Raw genomic sequence first — 24,154 nt, 5'->3', positions numbered from 1 at the left:
TGCAAGATCTTGCATGCAGTTCCTGAAGATGTCCGCTGCAAGACCGGGGGCACGCGATAGGGAGACGACCAACTGCGTGTCGTCGGCGTAGGACACCAAGTGGAGACCGTGGCCCTCCGCGATGGCTGCTAAAGGGGAGACGTAGATATTGAAGAAGGTTCGGCTCAGGGACGAACCCTGCGGTACGCCCTGGCCCAACTCGATCTCCCTCGAGTAGCATTCTCCCATCCTGACCCGGAAACACCTGTCAGACATGAAGGACTTGATCCAGCCAAGCGCAGCACCTGTAACCCCACCTTCACTCAGACACTGTAGCAAGAAGTGCCGATTCCGTCGAATGACGGGGACGGAAGCCAAATTGCGAGTCGTGGAGTAGCGATGCCGCTGTGCAGCGCCATCGCACGGCCGCGGAGCGGAGCAGACCACAACTCCCAGCGAGCCCTGCAGTTACCTCCGCCCACTTCCTGCACAAGCGCCAGGAGGCGCTACTAAAGGCGACAGCTCCCGGAGAGGAGCGGGGGTCCAAACCAAAGACTTACCGGCTCCAGGAGGGGTCGCAGAGACGCTGCCTACATCGCCTTTGCCACACAGCACCGCTGGGTCCCTGATGTTGTGGTCGCCCCCGCCGCTGTGCAGCGCCATCGCACGGCCGCGGAGCGGAGCAGACCACAACTCCCAGCGAGCCCTGCAGTTACCTCCGCCCACTTCCTGCACAAGCGCCAGGAGGCGCTACTAAAGGCGACAGCTCCCGGAGAGGAGCGGGGGTCCAAACCAAAGACTTACCGGCTCCAGGAGGGGTCGCAGAGACGCTGCCTACATCGCCTTTGTCACACAGCACCGCTGGGTCCCTGACGTTGTGGTCGCCCCCGCCGCTGTGCAGCGCCATCGCACGGCCGCGGAGCGGAGCAGACCACAACTCCCAGCGAGCCCTGCAGTTACCTCCGCCCACTTCCTGCACAAGCACCAGGAGGCGCTACTAAAGGCGACAGCTTCCTCCGCGTCGCGGACGTGCGCGGACGGAGCCGGGCGGAGCCCGGGCAGAGGGCGGGCCGTCTAAGGCCGTCCAAGGACGACCAGGGACGGGACGGGCCACGTCCGTAACATCATTAATCATGGGTAAGCGTAAACTGGTTACATCAGCGGCAGATGAAGCAAAAGCGAAGGTGCCAAAGTATACTACCAGCATACTGACATACTTAACAACAAAGGTGGGGGAATTATCATCGCAGATCGCTGAGTCCGAGCGTGAACTAGGCCTTGTCCCTAGCCCTGGGATTGTTGATACATCCAATTCCTCTGCTATAAACTGTATTCCGTTGGAGCCTCGGGTTATCATTGAGGCTTGTAGACCTACTTTATCACAACTCGCCACAGTTCTTCCATGTCCGGCTGTAACTGAAACTGTGATACCTAACTTTCCTATGAACCCCGGGGAGGTTGGAAGGTCTGCTTTAACTATGGCTGGCTTTACCCAGCCAACTTTTGTAACGGAGGAGGGCATTATGGCCTTATTGGAAAAACTGTTCACAGAAAGACTGGAGACTGCCTTAATTCAGATTGCCTCGGACATTAATGAAACTCTGAAGGACTGTGTTAAGAACCTTATGGCAAAATGTGATCGCATCAATGATGCTCTTAGCATTCGGGCCCCTTCTTCTTTTATGCCTTTGGCTCCATGTCCCTCAGTTGTGCAGGTGTCTGCCCATAAAGTTGGTGACCCACCCACAATCAGGCCGGTTGCTATCCCTCTTCTGCCTATTGTCAACCCTGTGCCACAAAAAGGGAAAGTAGATAATGGGATATATATTCCCATAACAGAGGCTGGCAACAGTGCAAGTTCCTCCACAAGGCCTAGAGGCCAGTGGGGGGCAGTGGAAAAAAGGGTTCCCCCAATAAATTTACCTTCGGATGCAACACCCTTTGTTGCAATTTTGGTTAACGTGCCCAAACTTGAAGACGGGGTGGTGGAACAACATGAGACCCTTCTTAGGCACGTTAAAAAATGGTGTAATGCTAACTGCACGGGAGAAAGCAATATTGCAGACAATATCGTAACAAGTAGAAGGGTAGATTGGGTGGGCCGAAGCAAGAAAGAGGTATCTGGAGACTGTGTCATTGTAAATTTCAAATCCAAGAATGTCGCTAGTCGACTTTTCTGGGATGACTCCCCTCTGGATTCTGCAAGTAAAGGGGTTCGGGCGATGCCCCTTGGCTTTTTTTATCCTCGTCCTTATAGACCAGGTGTTATGGAGATCAATAAGTTACAGTTTACTGATAATACCTGGGCAGAGGATAAACTTATCTCACCTATGCCTACTAATGTCTGGATGATTAAGCCAACCAAAGGTAATGGGGTGGTAAATGCTGTAAGGAACACACCCTCTAATGATCTTCCATTGTCAAACATGTTTTCGGCTCTAGCTGATAGAATAGACATTGAATGACTAGAACCTGAACCTGAACAGGAAAACCTGACTCGCCTATGTACAGGCAACACTGAGGTGGCCCCACCTGATGACAGAGTTGAAACTGTTATAAATGACCCATTACAAATAGGTGGAGGGCACATACGGATATTATCATGGAACATTGCGGGCCTACGGGCAAAACAGGACGATCTGATTTGGTTACAATCAGTGAAGAACCATGATATAGTTGCCTTACAAGAAACTTGGACGAAAGATAAAGGCTTCTGGGTAGATGGATACATTTCTTACTTTGTTGATGCCCAGAGCTCTACATCAGGAAGGGATAGAGGGGGTTTGCTACTCCTTGTTTCAGTTAAAATTGCAGGGAATGTTAGAGAAATCCCCAGTGCTTCGCATTATTTTCAGCTGGTGGAAATTTGCTTGGCTGACAGGAATAAGATTGTATTAATAAATTGTTATAATTCTATGCAGGGGGGGCCCCCAAATTTTGTGTTAGATGGTTTATCGGCCTTTTTAACCAAATATATGTCAAAACAAACCACTTTTGTTCAGTTTATAATGATGGGTGATTTTAATGTTCATGCGTGTAAGTCCCATTGTCAGATCATTGATGATACCGGTCCTGATTATACTTCGCTGCCACACTTTGAACATAGCCCTAAAGGTGTGGCAATGGAAAACCTGTTATCATCAAATGACTTATATGAACCGGGGTTTTCAGATCCAATAAACCGTGTGGTCACGTATAACGCAAGGGGCAGTGAATCGATTATCGATTACTTTTTCATGTCTCCAGGGCTCCTTCGTTATGTTTTGTTTTATAATGCAATTGTAAGTGGGTTTAGTGACCACAATCCTGTGTTGTTGGTTTTGGACGCCCTCTCTGGGCTGCATAAAGGAGAATTAAGGGCTAGCTCTACAAGGGACGTAAGGAGTAAAGATCAGGGAAGACGCCTTAAATGGTGTAAAGTCTGCCCAGAGGATTTTCATGGTCTTATTGTACAAGATATGTTAGTCAAAATTGAGAAATGTAGGAATGGAGAGAGGAGGGAGGGGGAGGTTGTGAGTGCCTTTGAAGCTATCTGTGCTAGAGTAGAAAAAGAGCTTAGAGCTAAACCAGGGAGGGGTTCTGCTCCAGCGTGTAGATGGTTTGACCGCTCTTGCTCACAGGCTCACTCAGCTTTGCTGAAGGGTCTTAAACAATCTCCTAGAGATAGGTCTTTGGTGGCACATTTAAGAAGACAATATGTTTTGGCAGTTAAACTTCGGAAAAAAGCCATCAAAGATGAAGCATGGGACTCTTTGATGGACCCTATTACTCTTAAACATAGCTCCAAATTCTGGGCTATAATAAATAATCCTTTGTTCTCCCACACTAACAACATGGATCTTGAAACAAATATCTCTGAAGCTGACTGGATTAACCATTTCTCCAATATATATGGTTCAAATGAAATAGCCGAGGCGTTTAATATACCTTACTACCCATCGTCTCCCTCTAAATTAAATTTTACCAAATCAGAAGTAGAGTTGGCAATTTTAGGCTCTGCTGCAAATAAAGCCCCGGGCCCGGATGGGGTACCCCTGGACCTATATAAACTTAACTCTGAGATGTGGGCTGAGATTTTAGCTAATGTTTTTAATTGTGTGTATGAGGGGGGTTTGCCAAAAACGTGGTCTTGTGCTATTATAGTACCCATTTTTAAAAAGGGTCAAAGAAGCGATCCTAAGTGTTTTCGACCAATTTCGTTATTAGATTCTTCTATGAAGATTTTGGGCAAAGTCCTGTTAGCTAGAATTAACACCTGGTCCATAGACAATGATATTTTAGTAGATGCCCAGTATGGGTTCCGTGCTGGTAGAGGGACTGAGGACCAATGCTTAAATCTTCATTTGTTAATTTCGAAATACACAATTGTTAAAAAAGGGTCAATTTTTGTTGCTTTTATGGACCTGTCCACGGCTTTTGATTTGGTGAATAGAGCCCGGCTGTGGACCATGCTGTTAAAGCTGGGTCTTGATCCTCCCCTTGTATACTTTTTGGCAGAACTACATAAAGATTTAAAAGCCTCAATTAGAATGGACCAAGAAGGTAATTGTACTGCGTGGTTCAAATCCAGTAGGGGCGTGCGGCAGGGCTGCATTCTTGCTCCCATGCTGTTCACTTTGTATATAAATTCACTTGAGGAGACTCTTTTAACTGCTACCTTGGATACTCCGCGTGCAGGGGACACTCGTATTCCTGTTCTCCTGTACGCGGATGACGCAGCTTTAATAGCTCGGACCCCGAAAGGTTTGCAAAAACTTTTAAATGCTTTTAATGATTTTATGTCATCATTAGACTTAGTGATAAACAACTCCAAATCTCCCGTCATGGCTTTTGGGGCTGGTAAAAATAATTCTAAACAGTTCTACTGCAATGGTGACGTGATCACTAATGTCAAAATTTTTACGTACCTGGGTGTCATTTTTGACACTAAGGGGAGTTGGGCTCCGCAAATTGTAGCTAAAACCAAAGCGGTCAGGAGCTCGGCCACCGCTATTTTAAGTTTTTCCAGGAGACTGGGCGGGAAGCCAACTGGTGCCTTACTTAACTTGTACAGGACGAAATCAGTAGCAATAGCCAGGTACGGCTCAGGTCTGTGGGGCTATGTAAATAGTGAATCAGTACAAAGGGAAGAAAATAAGTTCCTGCGTTCCACCTTAGGGCTTCCCCAATCTACAGCCACGTTTTCAGTTCACAAGGAAGTTGGCCTTGGGTACATATCTGACATCCTTCTCATGGCCCCTATCTTGTTATGGATAAGGCTCTGGACCAACAAAAACTTGGGTCTGAATCATAAAATACTGGTGGACTGTTTAAATCTGGATAATTACAAAAAGATTACTTGGCTTTCTTACATACAAAAGTGTTCTCTGGACCCGACACGTCCTGACATTTTTCTGGTCCCCCAGGGTCTAAAGAAATCTGATTTAGATTGGGTGAAGGCCAATTTCATTACATTGAAAAATGTGGAGAGGGAGGAACGCCAATTACTTAAGCCCACGGTCAGAGCCCATTACCTGACCATCACCTGCCTTACTATACAACCGTACCTTACTATCGTCACTATCCCCTTCCATAGGTGGCTTCTGGTTAAACTCCGGTTTAATCAGATTTACACAGTTTTGTGTGATAGTCAAGGCTGGTTTAAGGAGGAGGACGCACCTGTCTGTAATTGCGATAATTTTTCTACGCAAAATATGCACTTTATGTTGTTTTGTAATTTTTTCACTGCGCCCAGACAGAAATACCTGGTACCATTATTAAAGGACAAAGCTTTTTACCAGGCAAAACCTGCCCTCCTTTATCTCCAATTATTGGACTCTGCGTTGGCCATGTTTAGCGTGGCCAATTATCTTGTTGCTGCTGTTAGGATTAGGAGGAGAAGACTTAATAATGCTACATTAGGGTTTTGTAGAGAAGACTGAAATGGAAATGCTGTGCATATTTAAATATCTATCTTATTGAGTATTTACTCTTTTTACGATGTATTTTTACACTGTATATTAATTAATTATTATTGATGTTTTCTCATATCATCTTTTTATTATGCATATGTAAATACTATTGATTGATGATTTTTGTAACTCCTTATGAATTTGTATTGCCCTTCTTCTGATGTGATTGTAGAATGCTTTTATGATTTTTAACTAAATCGAATAAAGTGGTTTTTGACTTGACTTGACTACCCTTGAGTCGGCTGGGAGTCGTCGGGTCTCTTGGGGAGCCGGATTTAATTGACCCGCAGATACGTATTAGCTCTTCTGTAGGCGGGGTGGAAAAGGAGATGAGCTGTCGTTCTCCTATATTTTTGACACCCTCCCCCCATGTGGGAGCGTTATTTGCCTGCTGAGGAAAGGAATTGTAGAGGTTAGTGACTTTATTAGCAAAAAATTCTGCAATACGGTCACAGCCCTCCACAGTGCAGAGTTTCGCGGGCCATGCAGCAGACTTCCCTATCGTAATGGACTTTTAGATTGAGAAGAGTTCCTTGGTGGACTGCTCAGCTTCTTCAATCCTAACGCAGAAGTACGCTGATTTGCCCTTTCGTAGCAATTTATGATAGCTATGCCTGCAGTCAGTGTACTCAGCTTTAGCGGAGGCGGAATATGCTACCCTCCATTGCCTTTCAGCCCTTTTGCACGCCGCTTTCGCCACCCGCATGTCATCATTAAACCAGGGAGCAGATCTCTGTGCTCGGCCCCCCAATTTGGCCGCACCAAGTGGAGCCACCAAATCCAGGGCCTCTGTAATACGTTGGTCTAGGTTGGAGTTGATATCTACCACACCTATTCCACCTGGATGACCTTTAGCAGTTAATGCCTGATTAAATGCGGTTTGGGAGAATGCTGCCCATCTCCGCCTGGGGTGTTTATCGGCAGGAGGGTCAATCGGAGCAGGTTCCTGACTCCCAATGGTAAATGGAATAAGGTGATGGTCTGACCATGGGATGGGGACCGGAGTGCAGGCTTCCACTTGATTCCAATTAGCGAAAATTGGGTCGAGAAGAGGGCCCAAGTTGTGGGTGGGATGTTGCACTTTCTGCTCAAACTGCAAGTTAGCCATTGTGAGACAGAGATCATTAGCTGTCTTATCTGTTAGGGTATCTAGATGTAGGTTCAGATCGCCTAGGACTAGATATTTATCAGTACTCAGAGCAGCTTCGGTGACATCCTCCACTAGTTTCTCAATGAAAGCTGTGGGGGGACCCGGTGGGCGGTAAATCAAGAGGCCTTTTAGGGTGGACTTGCCATTAAGCGTAATGGAGAAGGCACCTGCTTCACTACCCTCAATGTTGGTGCGTTCCAGCTGGCATTGATATTCCTGTTTCGCCACTATGGCTATGCCCCCACCTCTCCCTCTTAGTCTATCAAGTCTTTGAAGACAGTAGCCCTCTGGAATGGCCTCGATGATTTCCGGCATGGAGTCCGAGTCCAACCATGTCTCCGTAAGGAAGAGTAGGTCCCATCGCTTCCCCACAAGGAGGTCATGGATATCAAGGCTGTGCTTTCGTAGGGAGCGAACATTCAGCAGCCCGCACATCAGGGGATGGTGGGCGCTAGTGTTGGTTTGCCCTGAGCAGAAGGTGAAGCTGCAGAAATTGCAGCCCACGCTCTTATCCACCTCCATGCTGTGTAAGCATGGTCCCAGGTGGCCATGGCGGAGGAGAAGAAGGTCATCTCTACTCCAGCGAATATGTGCTGCAGGACGGCCAGGGATTCTGGCCCTGGGCCGCAATCGGCCGCGGACGGGCGCAGACGGGCTTAACTCAGGTGCAACTCCGGCGCGCCTTCGTCGCGCCCGCTGCGCTCGTCCGCTGCGCTGCCTGCAACACATCCGCCTTATATCCCCCCAGCGTCCCAACAGCTAGAGCGCTGCAGGCAGCTTCCGGAAGTGTCTGGCTCGGACCCTCCACGCCCTCTGCTCGAACGGTGCTAGTCACCGGCGTCAGAACGAGGCGGGAGGGAGGGGCGAGTCCAGCACTCCGTTGCTAGGTGGCGGAAGAAGCGTCTCCGCTAGTGAAGCTCAGCCGAGCAGAATAAAGATGGCGGGATCAGCATAGAGCGCAGTGAGGCTTGTACGCGCTGTCTCACCGCAATGCCAGGTCAGGAAAATGCAGTTTTAAAAATTAAAAGTTTAAAAGGTTCACACGCCAAGTTAGCACGCAGCGCACAGGTAGCAATCACCCACGCACTGACAAGCGCTACAGTAGAGAAGCGGTAGGGACACTGCCACTGCCCACTTACCACGCGAGGGAACAGGCTCCAGTGCCTTATATCCCCCCCAGCGTCCCAACAGCTAGAGCGCTGCAGGCAGCTTCCGGAAGTGTCTGGCTCGGACCCTCCACGCCCTCTGCTCGAACGGTGCTAGTCACCGGCGTCAGAACGAGGCGGGAGGGAGGGGCGAGTCCAGCACTCCGTTGCTAGGTGGCGGTAGAAGCGTCTCCGCTAGTGAAGCTCAACAGAGCAGAATAAAGATGGCGGGATCAGCATAGAGCGCAGTGAGGCTTGTACGCGCTGTCTCACCGCAATGCCAGGTCAGGAAAATGCAGTTTTAAAAATTAAAAGTTTAAAAGGTTCACACGCCAAGTTAGCACGCAGCGCACAGGTAGCAATCACCCACGCACTGACAAGCGCTACAGTAGAGAAGCGGTAGGGACACTGCCACTGCCCACTTACCACGCGAGGGAACAGGCTCCAGTGCCTCATATCCCCCCCAGCGTCCCAACAGCTAGAGCGCTGCAGGCAGCTTCCGGAAGTGTCTGGCTCGGACCCTCCACGCCCTCTGCTCGAACGGTGCTAGTCACCGGCGTCAGAACGAGGCGGGAGGGAGGGGCGAGTCCAGCACTCCGTTGCTAGGTGGCGGTAGAAGCGTCTCCGCTAGTGAAGCTCAGCCGAGCAGAATAAAGATGGCGGGATCAGCATAGAGCGCAGTGAGGCTTGTACGCGCTGTCTCACCGCAATGCCAGGTCAGGAAAATGCAGTTTTAAAAATTAAAAGTTTAAAAGGTTCACACGCCAAGTTAGCACGCAGCGCACAGGTAGCAATCACCCACGCACTGACAAGCGCTACAGTAGAGAAGCGGTAGGGACACTGCCACTGCCCACTTACCACCTCTTGGTGTTCTCTATGACTGTCAGGTTGGAGAATTATTTGACTATTTTGAAGAGTTCCTTAGTGTTGTTGGTCAAGGAGTCAATGTGGGTGGTGAGGACTGCTTTCATTGCCTCCTTGATGTGCCGGTGATAGTTGCTGAGGGCTGTTTTGTGAGCCGCTCTCAGCAGGATTCTTAGTGGCGCGCCATTGTTTCTCCAGTTGATGGAAATTGCACTCTGTGGTTCTGAGTTCTGGGGTATACCTACTTTTAAAACCTCATGCAGGAGACACCATACATCTCCCTTCCTTATATTTACATGAAAAATAAAACATTAGATTAACACCAGACTATTCATAATTTAGCTGGTACAGATTACTAACATAATGACCACCACAATGTTTTATACTGTGACAAAATGTTTATGGAACCAATGTTTTATTAGTTTTGAACGACAATCTTGCAGTATTAGCAGTACACAGCTGTATGCTTACAACCAAAAAGGCCGGTAGCAAAAGTCGCAGACATAATAAATATATGAACACAGCTTTTGCCTACAACCCAGGGACCAGCAGCGTAGTAGATTGTATGTACCAACTTGACAATAAGAACAAAAAAGGGTATTCAAATGCCACAAAACAAGGCAAAAAGCCCTCCCCCTCCCAAAAACAACAAGCATTGAAAATGCAATAGGTCTCGCCTTTGATTAAGTTAAAGCCATTTGCTTTGCTAATGGTATTGTATAGCAAAGCAAATGGCTTTACCTTAATGAAAGGCGAGACCTAGTTCATTTTCAATGCTTGTTTTAAACCTACTATCTTAATCCTCTCCTAACCCAACTAGCTACTAAATCTAAAAGTGAATAATTAAAACATATTTTATTTGCACGCTTTCAAATGGTGCTTGATACATGCACAAACACATCCCAGCGCATGGGAGGTGACAAGAATTGTCCAAGATCGTAGAACACATTTAAGAGGCAATGCCGTGATTATAAGAGATTTTCACCCACCACAAACGCCTATTTAGTAATCACACTACTAAATACAGGGGAACCATACCCACAGAGCACCAGGGTAATAGTTTTATACGGGAAAACAGTGGGAAAATGGAACAATTTAAGCAATACACATGCACAATGGCTATACGTTTGTAAGGGACCAAGTAATGTCTGTGGACAAAAAGAACTCTGCACAGTTTGTTAATCCAACTTTTTTTTAAATGCACACAGAAATAGTATAAATCACTTTAAGTTCAAAAAGCGGTATACTTTGTACGGTGTATCCCCAAGTGACACATGGAACCATAAGTGACTATATACAGTGAACAGTTTTGACAGAGGTTTCCATAAATACAAGAAGCGACCATTCAGTTATACATGGTGATAGCCTAAGTGTATAGTGAGACTGGCTGTGTAATGGTCCTTTCTATAAGCTTGTTGACGACGTTTCAACCCTCCTATGGATGTGGGGTCTCCTCAGGACTGTGAAGTAAACTTCAGAGGTGTGCGCAACATCTGAGGCCTGCAGGACGGGGGGCTGCGGAAGGGCATCATTAGTGCTGAGGGGGCAGGGCTACTTACCCAGAGGCATGTTCAGTGCTTGGGCGGCGGGGCAGGTCGGGAGGGAGAGCCATTCCATAGAGTGCATAATTCCGAAGCTAACGCACTGTATGTATCCTGACGACACATATCAGACGGTCCAATAACATGTATTAAGGACCGCAGTGCTGAGTTCTGCAGGCCGTTACCTGTGTCTGATGTACAGCAGTGCGGGCCTCAACTCACTTCCAAGAAGTAAACTTGACCGTTTCTTCTCGCAGCCTGAAGGATTTTAATAAATCTAGGACAATGCACTTGACAAGTGGGAGACCGGGTGGGAAATTATGCATGGTTTTGGCACACTTGTCTTTTAATGGGCGCTCTACTGGGGATCAGACAGTGGGGTGTTTATTTGGAGTGATATGGGGGCTCGCTGGGCTGTTCGACCTTGTCCTGTAAGTGGAATGCCCTGTTAGTAGAAATGATCGAATAGATTATTTTGTTTAGTGTTATTCCATTTAACAGAGATTTGCAGAGCGCTGTGTTAAGTGCTTTATAGTGCATCACTCGCCAGTAGAGGCTCTTGGCGCAAACATTTTTTGTTGAAATTTGAAAATGAAGGAGAAAATGGTAAACTGTCGCATAATTCCACTGGCCACGGTGTTTATTAGTAAAAAAAATGTGGAGATTTTTTTCGAAACCCATCAGTAAAGTTTATTTCCGTTCAGAGCCCACACGGTGCAAACTACAACTCTACGCCCTTCGGTCTTTGGCTCGGGCGCTGGAAACTCCCGCCGTGCTCTGCCCCTACAGGGCAAGTGGAGAAGTGTTGTGGTGACTGAGCGCCTACAGCAGCTGAGTTGCTGTGTAGTGAGTGTGTGTGTGTGTGGCGTGCGTCTTTAGAGTGCACTTCCCACAAAAGGAACACCCTTCAGCTAAGTTGACTGACTCTCCACCATGCCAACCACTCTTTATAAGCACTTCCGGTCCAGTCTACCAATTCTCCTTTTTAAAACCCATCAGGCCAATATTTGTATAAATATAGGTTCACCTGTGCCTTTCATTGTCCAGCATTGGTTCCCCTTTCACTGTGACGTTGTCCTCGTCACACTATCCAGGTGACACTTGCTGCCATGTGAAATGGAGATGTAAAAAGGTCGCGGGGAGGTCCTTGTTTTGGTAACAAGTGATTAACAGTTTTTGTGACCTGTGCCTATAGTACAATACTGAATACAAAAGACTGATGCCTAGGGATCAATACTCTAAACTAATAACGAAAAAAGATACCATAAATTATCTCTTTCAAAAGTGTTTTTACACTACTGAAATTAATCCTGTATCTCTAAATCACTGGACTAATTGCAACCCGAAAAGAATGTTTCAAGTAAGTATTACTTTCTGATATTTATTTTACCTTCTACTTTTTCACAAAATAGTGTTTTTTTTACCTTGTTACAAATATACATATATATACACAATATACATAACAAAAACATTATATACATACAAACACAATATTCAAATACAAAAATTATAAAGAATATAAAGACATATACATTTTCTGAATCTATAGCTTTCTCCGCCCTTGAAAACTTGCAAACAAGGATGCATACAAACCTAAAACAGCATTCCTTATACATAAAGGTCACCATAAAGAGAGTATAAGATATAATGATAAATCTCTACTTATTTTGTATATACTCCCTATAAATTTCTTATAGATGTTCAAAATAATTTTTTGAAGTGCCTTTGTAACATAAAGGTGTCGACGCGTTTCGGCCTATTCAATTTTCAGGACTCATCAGGACTAGGGCATTTGTGGTTCCGCTTGGCCAATGCGAAGATAATGTATTTCAGCTGTTCCTTTTTGCAACATATAACACCTAGTAATGTGTGTGATTCTAGAGAAAGAATCCCCGCTCGCTCCCGTAGTAAATACGAGCGCTCTCAAGAAGGTGTAATCTTAGACGACAACCCAGTCACAGTTTGTCGGCAGTATAAGTATCTCTACGTGCCCGCGTACTCAATCCGCGTTGCACCAAGCAGCAATAGTGCCCTCGCCGGAATACTCTATAGTACAATACTGGGCTTCTAACTTCCTCAGCAGACGCCCGGAGAGAAGCTTCGTGCCCGAGGCCCCGCCGCAATTCGCGTGTCTTTGTCAGCGTGGAACGTCTGTCGTGGCACTGGAGTGAAGGTTTCTGATAAAGGGTCTGTGGTAGTGGGTTTGTATCTTTCCATCTATTTTGTGTCCACTTTATTTTTAACAGCTGAAATCGATCAATAGTCAAATTTCACAAGCGTCCTGAAACTGGGAACGTTTAAAAAAAAAGCACTCCCCAGGCAGCAGCTGTTTATTTTTGCATCACGCTTTCACTTTAAAGTGAAAGTGAGATGCAAAAATAAATACGCGGTGCCATGTCTCCTTTTTTGTCCAGCCCATCCAGATTGAATCGCACGGCTTGTTTACATAACACGCCTCCTTGCGATAAACTGCTTCACAACAGCCGTGAAGCAGGCGATCCAGTCCAGATGGGCCAGACAAAAAAGCCAATAGGAGGCACTCCAGACCGCTTATTTCAAATGGCAGGCCACCGTTTAGCATAAACGGTGACGCCAGTCAATGGAAATAAGGGGTGGGGCTTCAAGCCCTTTTCTAAAACTCCTCCTTAGCAATAAATCTCACAGAACGAGCTACACATGCGCGCAGCAACGCTAGGCGAGACCTAAAAAGGGGTACCTGCACCTGCCAACATTCTACTTAATGCAGGAGCGATCCTCTACCCTGGTGAATTATTGCTCACGACCCAGCCTTTTCCCTGTGGGATGTCCCTGCATCTTCATCTACAGGAAACAAGTGTAGTATTTGGAGATATTTGGGGCATGTTACCGCTCAGAATTCTTTGGGCAATAGGTGTATAAAAGGGGCCCATAGTTCTGCATATTGCTCGCCTTTGTGCTCCTGGATCAGCGAAAGGCGTGCCATGGCCAGGGTTAACCAAAGCCGATATTGCCATGTAGTATGGTCTAGAACATTCGCTGTACCCCACTGCGCCAAAAGTGTCTGACGGGCTGCTAGTAAACCAAGCGCGATCTGCCTACCCCTCAATGAACGTTGGGGGAAATGTCAGTACGCTTGGGAGACCCAGTAAGGTATACAACGGAAATCATGGAATCTCCGGGTCGAAGGCATTGTCTGTCGTTCAAAACCCCTTCCCAGAAGCGTTCTAATTGCGGGCAATGCCAAAGCAAATGTGCTAGAGAGCCACTGAGACCGCATCCCTGCCAACACTCCTCCGTGTGATTTTTGTCCCAGCTATGAATACATGCCGGTTGTGAGATACTAGTATGACAAGACTTTGAAAGCTGATTCGGTGCCAGCAGTACTGTGCGCTGTGTGGTGGGCCCAGTAGTGGATATTCTAACACCCTTTATCCGTCAAAGCTCTACTCAATTCCTCCTCCCAGCGGTTTTGCCCCTTCGTCCGCCCCCCTCCCTGCCCAGCGGCCAATATAGTGTACAGATTTGAGATAAGGTGCTTATTGTCCGTTTTGCCTACCAGCCATTTCTCAAACAGGGTAAGGCGTCGAGAAGATTGCGCTATGAGGAGGTAACCCAGTGTCGGAGTTGGAGACCGTGGAATTCTTCGGCTTTAGGCAAAACATAATCCAGTTAACTGCTCGTAAGGGATGACACCCTGGCTATCAAACAGCAAACCAATCCACTTATTTATTTATTCAAAGTTTTATATAGCGCAAACAAGATCTTTGCAGATATCAGAGCGCTTCACAGAAACAGGGGGGAGGAGGGCAACATGAGGGTGACTAAACATATTATTGGGTACAGTATAGTAATCAATAGACAATAACATAAGATGGTGCAGAGTCTTTGATCCAGCTAAAATAGAGATCAGGAGAGCTTAGGCTATAAGGATGTCTTATATCACTTACTTAGCGTTACAGAGAACAAGGGGTGGGGACATCAAGGGGGTGATTCAACAAACTACTGTGCACAGTGTAGTAATAGGTAAGTGAGTAGCATAATAGGATCACAATCATGTATGAATATGAAATCATTAGACAATCACGTTACCAATGATATAAAAGCGATGCAAGGTCTCTAATCAACAGCAATAGAGTTCAGGTGAACTTGGCCATAAGGATGGCTTTCACCTCTTTCTTGAAGAATGCAGTGGAGGAAATAAGTCTTGTTTCAGGAGGGAGTGCATTCCAAATCCTGGGTGCCATTCCTGAGAAGGAGCGTTTGTAAGTTTTTTCCTTCCGGAATCTGCGAGGTTTCAGGAGTAGACTTTTTGTACTTCTATTGGATTTCGAACCTCCTGATATAGTCAACTTTTGAGTGAGGTAGTTGGGTGCCTTGTGGTGAATGGCCGAGTGTGTCATAACGGCAATTTTCAGCTGTATTCTGGCTTCAAAGGGTAGCCATTTCAGGGATTTCAAGTCAGGGGATATATGAGAGTGTTTTCTTGAGCCAGTAATGAGTCTCGTGGCAGCATTCAAGGAGGCTCTTAGGGGTGCGGTTGTTGATAGAGGGAGTCCGCTGAGGGCCACATTTCCATAGTCTATGCGGGGGATGACTAGGGCTTGTACAGCAGTTTGGAAGTCATTGACTGGGAGGAAGGGTTTAAGTTTCCTCAAGGTGTTGATTTGGAAATTAGCTCCTTTCGTTGCTTTGCTAATGTGCTGTTGCATGTTGAGCTTTGCGTCAAGTGTGATACCTAAGGATTTCGCAGAATCCACGATGGTGGGTTGGACATTGAGTGCTGTAAGGTGATTGAGCCAGATTTGGGAGGTGGTAATTTTCGCAGGGGGTGATATCAGAAGGAACTCAGTTTTCAGAGCGTTTAGTTTGAGGTGATTGTCGGCCAACCACGATTGGGTGTTTCTAAGTGTGTAGTTCAGAAGTTTGATATCTTCCGGGGATTGTACCTTTAGGTAAAGTTGAGTGTCATCGGCATACATATGGAAGTGTACATTGGATGCTTGGAGCAAGGTGGCGAGCGGTTCCATGACTAGGTTGAACAGTGTGGGTGAAAGGGAAGATCTTTGTGGGACGCCTAAATCTACTGGCACAGGTGAGGACAGCACATTGTTGATCTTGATCTTCTGAGACCGGTTATGTAGGAAGGAAGTGAACCATTTCAGAACAGTCCCGGATAAACCCATTCTAGTGTTTAGCAGCTCCAATAGGTTCTCATGTTTGACCGTGTCAAATGCTGAGGAGAGGTCCAGGAGGATGAGGAGGCAGGAATCATTGCGGTCAAGGATTTGGAGGGCGTCATCAATTGTGTGTGTCATGGCCGTTTCCGTGCTATGTTTCGCTCGGAAGCCTGATTGATGAGGGTTGAGGAGGTCAAACTGGTCAATGTGTTTTGTTAGTTGGAGTTGCACACATTTTTCCAACAGTTTGGCCAAGGTGGGGATATTGGTGATAGGGCGGTAATTGTTTAGGTCCGACGGGTCAGCTGTAGGTTTCTTGACTTACATCCCGCTTCTCTCCATCGCTGGAATACCTCCGATTTACAGCCCGGAGGGAAGTCCGGATTGTCGATAATGGGGGACATTGAGGATGGGAAAGTCTTCAGCCCCCTTCTGAGCCCTACTGTGTCCCATAACTTCATCGTGGCTGCAGTGACTGGGACGAGTAGAGACCCCAAGCTCTCAATTTGCGTGGCAGCCATGCCTCTCTCCAGATGTTAATCCCGGCAACCGCCTAGTCCATAAAGGTCCAGTGTTTTTCAGAGAGTGGTCGATTCCATTCCACAACATAACTGAGGTGAGAGGCCTGTAGGTATCTCTGTATTACAGGGAGGGCTGCACCTCCCTCCTGCTTGGGCTTTGACATTTGAGAAAAGGGCAGGCGACTCTTCTTTCCTCCACAAACAAATGTATTAATGGCCAACTGGAGGGAGCGCATAAACCTTCGGGTGGGGAAATCAATGGCAACAGCTGGAAAATATATAGGATTTGCGGTAGAACCGTCAATTTAACTGCTGCTATACAGCCAAACCAGGCTAATTTTAGTCTCTCCCAGCCAGCAAGGGCTTTCATTGTCTGCTCTAACAGTGCGGAATAGTTTCGTTTCAGCGTCTTTCAGATTGTCTGAGCTAACACAATATCTAGATATATTATCGACTGAAAAGCCCATTGTAAGGGGAATCTCTCATGTAGCGACTCCTCTTGCTCAGGGGAAGGGGGGTGGTGGGGGAGTAGTGGTAGTGAGGTGGAGCAGCTGAGATTTGCTCAGGTTAACTTTAAAACCCAATAGGGTCCTGAAACTCTTCAACTCTTCTAAAAGAGTTGGAAAGGAGGTGAGGGGTTCCGCTAGCGATAGAATCACATCACATCATCCGCGTAAAGGCTTATTTTATAGATGTCTCCGCCAAAGCGCAGCCCTTTGATTTGGGGATGATACAGGATCCTCTGGGCCAGGGGCTCCATGTAGAGGGCAAAGAGGAGGGGTGAAAGCGGGAACTCGTGCCCTGTGCTACTCGAATGGATGAGAAGGACGTCCTATTAACTTTAACAAGAGCCCTAGGGGTCTGGTTTATACATCGGAACCACGTTACGAATCGCTCCCCAAACCCGAAGCGACGTAAGGTATCAAACAGGTAGCTCCACCTTATTCTGTCAAACGCTTTTTTAGAGTCTATTGACAAGACCAGGGCTTCCCTCCCAGAGTAGCGCCCGCTGTCAATAAGATGCAGGAGACGCTTCAGGTTATATCCCCCTTGCCTAGTGGGGATAAACCCTGCCTGGTCAGGGTCAACCAGCCTGCCATCATAGGACCCAAACAGGCAGCCAGCACCCCCATAAATAGTTTCACGTCTAGGTTAAGGAGGGACATTGGACGGTACGACCCGCATTGACTGGGGTCCTTGTGAGGCTTAAGGATCCCTGAGATCGCTGCTTCCGCCATGAAGTCTGTAATCGTGCCGCTATCTAGAAAGGAGTTAAACAGCCTCGTGAGGAGAGGTGCCAATTCTACACAGAAGGTCTTGGCTCGGTACCCGTCCGGGCCCGGGACCTTGTTTAGCTTCAGCCGAGCTCTGGCTGATATGACTTCTTCCGGGCAGATGGGCTTATCCAGTTGACTTGCCTGATCCTTTGGAAGGTGTGTGATATAGCACGTTTCAAGGTAGTCACCCATGGCTGACTGCCCATTATCATCTTCGGTTTACAATGATTGATAAAACCATTTAAATGTTTCCACAATCTGACTATCTGCGTAGACCTCCTCTCCCCAATGTCTTTGTCATGGGTATTGCCTCTGCCAGTGTCCGAAGCCTCAACCGATGAGCCAATATCCTCCCACATTTATCATTGCTTAACAAAAACTTATAACGTAAACGCAGTAGCGCATATTCTGCCCTTTCCAGGTCAAGAAGCCTTAATAGGAGTCTCCTGCTCTCCAACCCTCGCCACACCCTCGGCGCTCCTGTGCGTTTATGTATCCCTTCCAATTCTTTCACCTCTTGTGTGATGCAGTCTTGTTTCCCTGAACATTCTATTCTCGGCAGAGGATATAGCCATGCACTCCCCTCTTATTACCATTTTCAGGGCTTCCCAAATAGCAGCTAGCGGGGTGTCTTCTCTATCATTGTGGTTTCACAATTTTTCCCCTAATCTCTTTCACTGTGTGTTGAGATTGTAACAGTCCCTCACGCAAACGCCATTGTGTGGGAGTGGCTCCTCCCGTGTGTAGTGTGTCTGTGATGAGGGCATGATCCAATAATGAGCGAGGTTCTATTGAGGTCTCCCATATGCTAGTCTAGGCGCGCGTATGATTTATGTGCAGCTGAATAATGTGTAATCTCTCGTGTCTGGATGATGAAGGCATCAAATGTCGTGCAGTCCGCATTCTGCCAGCCACCCCTTCCCCCTTAGAGGAGATCACAACCGTCTGAGCTTGTCGCTGGCAAGGTAGATCCTAGTCATTATCCATCACGAAGTTAAAATCGCCTCCTATCAAAATCGCTGCGTCAGCTGATACCAGCCCGTCCGTGAGAGTCTTAATGAGAAAAGGTTCCTGGTTCATGTTATGCGAGTAGATGTTGAGGAGAGTAAGAAGTGTGGAGCCCCATTGTACTTGAAGAGCAAGAACCCTCCCCCGTACTTCATATATCGCTAAGGACTTTGCCTTCAAATGTCGTACTAAACAATATAGCTACCACATGGGTTTTGGAGGTACTGGCAGACCAATATTGGAGCGTAAATCTGCCTGTGCGCATTCAAGGTGTATCTTTGGATAGTAAGTGGGTTTCTTGTATCATGCAGATATTCCCTTCTGCATTTTCTAACAACGAGAGGATAGCCGAGCGCTTTACGGGTGGTTAAGCCCCCGCACATTAAGAGAGATGACCTTAAGATCTCTACCCATCACAGGTACGTACTGGAGGAGAACGCTGAAAGTCACTATCGGCTTGAGGGGGCCGGTGTGGTACGGATCTAAGGACACTCATCTGCCCCATCTTGAGGCTGGGGACCTTAGAACTGGTGCAGGATACCCCAAAAAAAAGAAACCCCAGAACACTAAATATTGACCTCTCAACCATCTAATAGCATGGCATAAAACAATAGTTCATGATGACCAAAGTTCGTCAGCCAAACAACAAGTAAAGGGGCAGTGACCGGAGTCCACAAGGAGAGGAGAGCCTTGTCTCCGGCTCCGCCTCTAGGCTGTTCTCTAGGGCGATTACTAGCAGTGTCTTCAGCAGGAAGCAGGTTGCTCTGGCCATTAGAAAGGGAGGAGATGGCTGCTTTACGCTCTTTGAGAATAGTGGCTGTGTCTGGTTTATGTGGTGGCAAACGTTTCCCCACTCTGTGCCATGGGAGATGCCCCTTGCCCGATCCTGTGGTAGTTTTGCGCTGTGGCCCCCGGGGACTGTGACCTTGCCATACTTAATACCTCTCTGGCTTTCTGGAGAGATTGGATCTGCTGCAGCTGCACCCATGCCTGAAGATAATTCGAAAGGGATGGCCCCAAGAGTAGGCAATCCCCAATTCTTTCAAGTGCATTGCACCGGCCAAAGATCCATGCGTTTACATGAGGTGATAGCTGAGAGGTCTTGCAAGATCCATGCGTTTACTTGAGGTGATAGCTTAGAGGTCTTGCTAAAGAGTGGGTAGAATTCAGTCAAACAGGCACTAGAGTCGCACCGCCAGCGGCACAGAAGCGGCTGGGTGCAGAGTTCGGGGACCACACATCAGCCAACGCTCTGAGCATGGTCGTGGACATGGGGACTGCGGCAAGCAGGCCACAAGTATGGGTAACAAGAAGCTCCTGGGGTCGAGGTAAGGACTTTAGGGCCCAACAGCCAACACAAGAACTACATCACCAGCTGCACAATGGTGGTCGGGTGTAGGACGCGGTCTTGGCTGATGCTGCAGATTTGGTCGCGGATCCCTCGGAGTCAGTCAGCTGCTGTTGAGGTGGATGCGGAGGTGGGAGTCATCGTCCTGTGACTGCAAGCATGAGGTGACAGTCAGTCGGACGGTCACTGTTGCTCTTTCTGGACCGCTTCCGTTATGGTGCCGGTCAGGGGGGTCGCCGTCGGTCGCAATTGAGGGGACCTTCTAGTTGTTGGCTGCAGGCTGGATTATGGCGCATGTTGGGGTTCAGGGGCACTGGAATCCAGGCCAGGATCACTGGGTGGACCTCCTTAGGGTGTTGGGTCACACGTGCTCAGGGTGCCGGTAGTGGAGTGGGGTGGACTCACGGATTCAGCCGGAGTCAGAGTCTGTTACTTTTGAGCACATCCGGTAATCACAGGAGATAAAGTTCTTTTTAGTCGTAAAGGTAGGGCAGGTTCTCCAGGCTTTCAAGGACTGCAGGCTGCAAGACACACCAAGGTTCTGTTGGAGGAGTCTGAACAGGCCAGTAGGGCTGAGGCCAAGTCAGTTGATGTTGTCCTCTTCTCGCAGCACAGCAGTCCGGTCCTTTTTCTTGCTTCTTTTCAGCTCTGGTCTGAGTAGGCAAGATTCAGGGTTGTCCCTAAATACTAAATTTAAGGGTGTTTACAGGTAGGTACAGGTTTGGACCAATGCGTCCCTTACTTGGGGTGAGTACACCCCCTATTATGCCACACTCCAGTGGGAGGGGGGCATGAGCCTCGGTTGGGTAGGTCCCTTCATCTGCAAGATGGAGGAGACAGAGACAGAGTTGTACTTCACCTCACCTCCCACATCGGTGGGGTGGGAAAAGGTGGGCATACCTCTCTTCCTATCTAGGTTTTCCGGCCGATTCTCCCACCCAAAGTGGGAGTGTGGGGGGTCAGAACCGGTAGGGGCCGGTCGCTGGGAGCAGCAAATGGCTGGGGTAGCTCACAAAGGCAGCATCGTGGACCCTACCCATACTGAGGGAGTAGACTTGGCACCTCTTCCCAAGATGAGCTTTGTTTCAGGACTACAGGAGCGGCAGGCTCTCGACCCAGGGGTCCAGAAACATGTCAGGGGTGGCAGTTGGTGAGCAGCCACTCAGCCAGGACACTAGACTTAGGTCGTTTTTCAAGGGGCATCTTTAAGATGCCTTCTGAGTGCATATTTCATTAAATTCCACACTGGAATCAGTGTGGGTTTAATGTGCTAAAAAGTTTGATACCTAACGTCCCAGGTTTCAGTAAAGCCATTATGGTGCTGTGGAGTTCGTAATCACAGATTCCCAGACCATATACTCTTTATGGCATTACTGCACTTACAATGTCTAAGAATTTACTTAGACACTGTAGGGGTACAGGGCTCATGCACCGGTACCCTCACCAGTGGTATAGTGCACCTAGCTAGAGAGGTGGCATACCTCTGCCAGGGAAGGGGATTGTACCACAGAGACGAGTGCCATGTCAACTCTTCACTGTGTTCTGCACCAAAACACGCAGCCTGAAATGGCAGTGTTTGGGAGTTGGGTAGATGGGCTCCAAGGGTGGCACAATAAGTGCTGCAACCCTTAGAGGCATTTCCTGGTCACATGGTACTTACATGTGGCCAGAGAGTTGCCAGTTGGGTTTTGCAACAGTACAGTTTAGGAAAAGAACATAGGCCCTGGGTACCGGGTCGGCAGGAACCCAGAGCACACTAAAAGTGCAAAAAGTGGGGGGAAACTATGCAAAAAGGGTGACTGTGGTGTTTTCAAATTATCTATAGTGTCAACCAAATCCTGTTTGGGCTTCATACTTTCTGAGACCAAATGTCCTAGGTGACTCACCACAACAATGCCAAAATGACATTTTCTTCTTCCTTGTAACCAAGTCTCCCCTATCACCCCTCCCGTCCTGATGAAGACCCGTCCAAGAGGATATTATTTACCCTGCTTACCGTTAGGTCGACAATCCCCCCTCGAGCCTGCATCTTCTCCTGCCCCTCCCCTCTTCCCTAAAAACGAGAACACGAATGAACTTCAACCTTCGACCTACTACAACAAAGACTTTATTGTGTTTCTATTTCACTTGGTCCTTTTATTCACAACAGCACTTACCTTCACTCTATCCCTTGCACGCTACTTGATAGTAACCCCTTTTTTCAGATGTATAAATTGTATCTTGAAGAACTTTGAGGATCATTTTTTAATTGAATATTAAATAGCGGAGTCTTTTTTTGAGACACACCTACGGTTCACGTGTGGTCTGTTGGAACAACAAATGTTTTGGGCTATTGTTTTCTCTGTTTATTTTCAAAATTTCCCATTGCAGGATTCAATCGCTTGAGGAACAAAAATAAAATAATTTTATTTTTCAATGAATAGAAAAAAAAAAAAAACAGTATTTAGAATCAACGTCTAGGACCACTTTGTCTGTAACACTTGATACCCAGGTCCTTAGACTTCCACTGGGTCACCCCGTTTATAGTAAGTGGTGGCATTCTGGGCGAGAGTGGAGCAGGAACTCACACTGAACCTGGGGTGGACAATCCCTCACGACCCGTTGCGCTTGATCCTGGGTGTGTTCGACTGCCTGGAGGGTTCCCGGGCTGATAAACGCTTCCTTGGAACAGCAGTGGCGGTAGCAAAGCGAAATATTATGGCACTCTGGTCTCAGGCCAAATCTCCCAGTACACGGAAATGGAAGCGTGTGGTTGACTGGTGCAGGACTCAAGAGGAGTCCCTCTTTGAAGCTGGGGGATGTCCCAACCTCTTCACGAAGATTTGGGGTAAATGGTTCAATCACTATCCTAAAGGGGTTGTATGTTCTATGCTTACTATCAACCATTGATGTCATTATACCCTGAAAGTTGATTTTCATGGTCCTGTCTCCTCTCGTGGCTGTATATAATCTCAATACTGTGCTTGATTTTGCTGCCAATGTAAACTTGTGGTGTGTTTTAAAAGTCAATAAAATTGATTATCAAAAAAAAAATCCCACACTGGCAACAGTGTGGGTTTAATGTGCTGAGAAGTTTGTGTACCATGTGGACTCTTCACTTTATTCTACACCAAAACACACAGCCTGCAAAGGCAGTCTGAGTGTAAAGGTACAGGAACACGAAGGGTGGCACAATAAGTGCTGCAGCCCTTAGAGTCCTTCCCTGGACACAGTAGCCTTGGTACCTGTGGTACCACTTACCAGGGCAGACCTGTGGGCAGAGATGCCAATTGGGTGTTATTTCAATTCAGTTTTAGGTAACGAACTTAGGCCCTGGTTCCCTGCTTGGCAGGAGCCCAGGGCACACTCAGTCAAAGCACGGGAATCTATGAAAGTTACCAATACTGGGGAACTAAAGTTACAGGTAAGTAACTTGCTTTCTTGCCCCAGTATTGGAACTTTCATAGATTCCCATAGCTTGTATCAGAATAGCGAGCAGTAAGCAATAAAAGCACATTTTGTGACATAAGCATCGAAATACCTTTAGTATCCATACTCTTATAAGAAGCAAATAGACATTGAAACAGTAGTCAAACATTATCAGATACAAAATGTGCAATAATAGGAAGGAGGGATAGAAGGGAAAGCTCACCACTCATTGGAAGAGATTCCTCAGGACCTCTTGACCAACTGCCGCCTCACTCCTTGTGGAAGAGTCCAAGCAGTAATGCTTTGTGAACGTGTGGGCACTGCTCCATGTAGCTGCCCTACAAAAGTCCTTGATAGGAACTCCAGTGAAGAGAGCAGTAGAAGATGAAACTGATCTCGTGGAGTGAGCTCGAACATGTCTTTCTAGCGGCTTCCCCGCCGCTTGGCGACAATAGTTAATTGCAATGGAAATCCAAAGTGAGATTCCTTGTTTTGAAAGAGGAAACCATTTTCGAGGAGTACTATAAGCAACAAAGAGTTGAGAAGATTTTCAGAATTCCTTTGTGCATTCAAGATAAAAATTGAGACATCTTTGGACATCCAAGGAATGCAGAGACCTTTCTGCTGGAGACATAGGTCAAGGGAAAAAGATTTCAGAACTACAGGCTCTGTCAAATTGAAATCCGAAGGGACCTTTGGAATGAATTTCGGATTTGTTCTTAGGATTAGAGTCTTTTTTTTAAACTGCAAAAAGGGTTCCATAATGGTAAGAGCTTGCAGTTCCCCAACCCTCCTAGCCGACGTCA

General features: G+C 47.2%; 1 protein-coding gene across 3 annotated transcripts in view; it reads right to left on the bottom strand.

Annotated features, from left to right (window-relative positions):
* The window catches only part of STAG1 (STAG1 cohesin complex component), a 1,346,357-nt gene that overhangs the window by 781,915 nt on the left and 540,288 nt on the right, over window positions 1-24,154 (bottom strand). The window lies entirely within an intron of this gene.

Source organism: Lissotriton helveticus, chromosome 11 (genome assembly GCF_964261635.1).
Source record: "Lissotriton helveticus chromosome 11, aLisHel1.1, whole genome shotgun sequence".
Taxonomy (NCBI): Eukaryota; Metazoa; Chordata; class Amphibia; order Caudata; family Salamandridae; genus Lissotriton; species Lissotriton helveticus.
The sequence above is the reverse complement of the archived record's forward strand: the minus strand, read 5'-3'. Positions and strand labels throughout refer to the sequence as shown.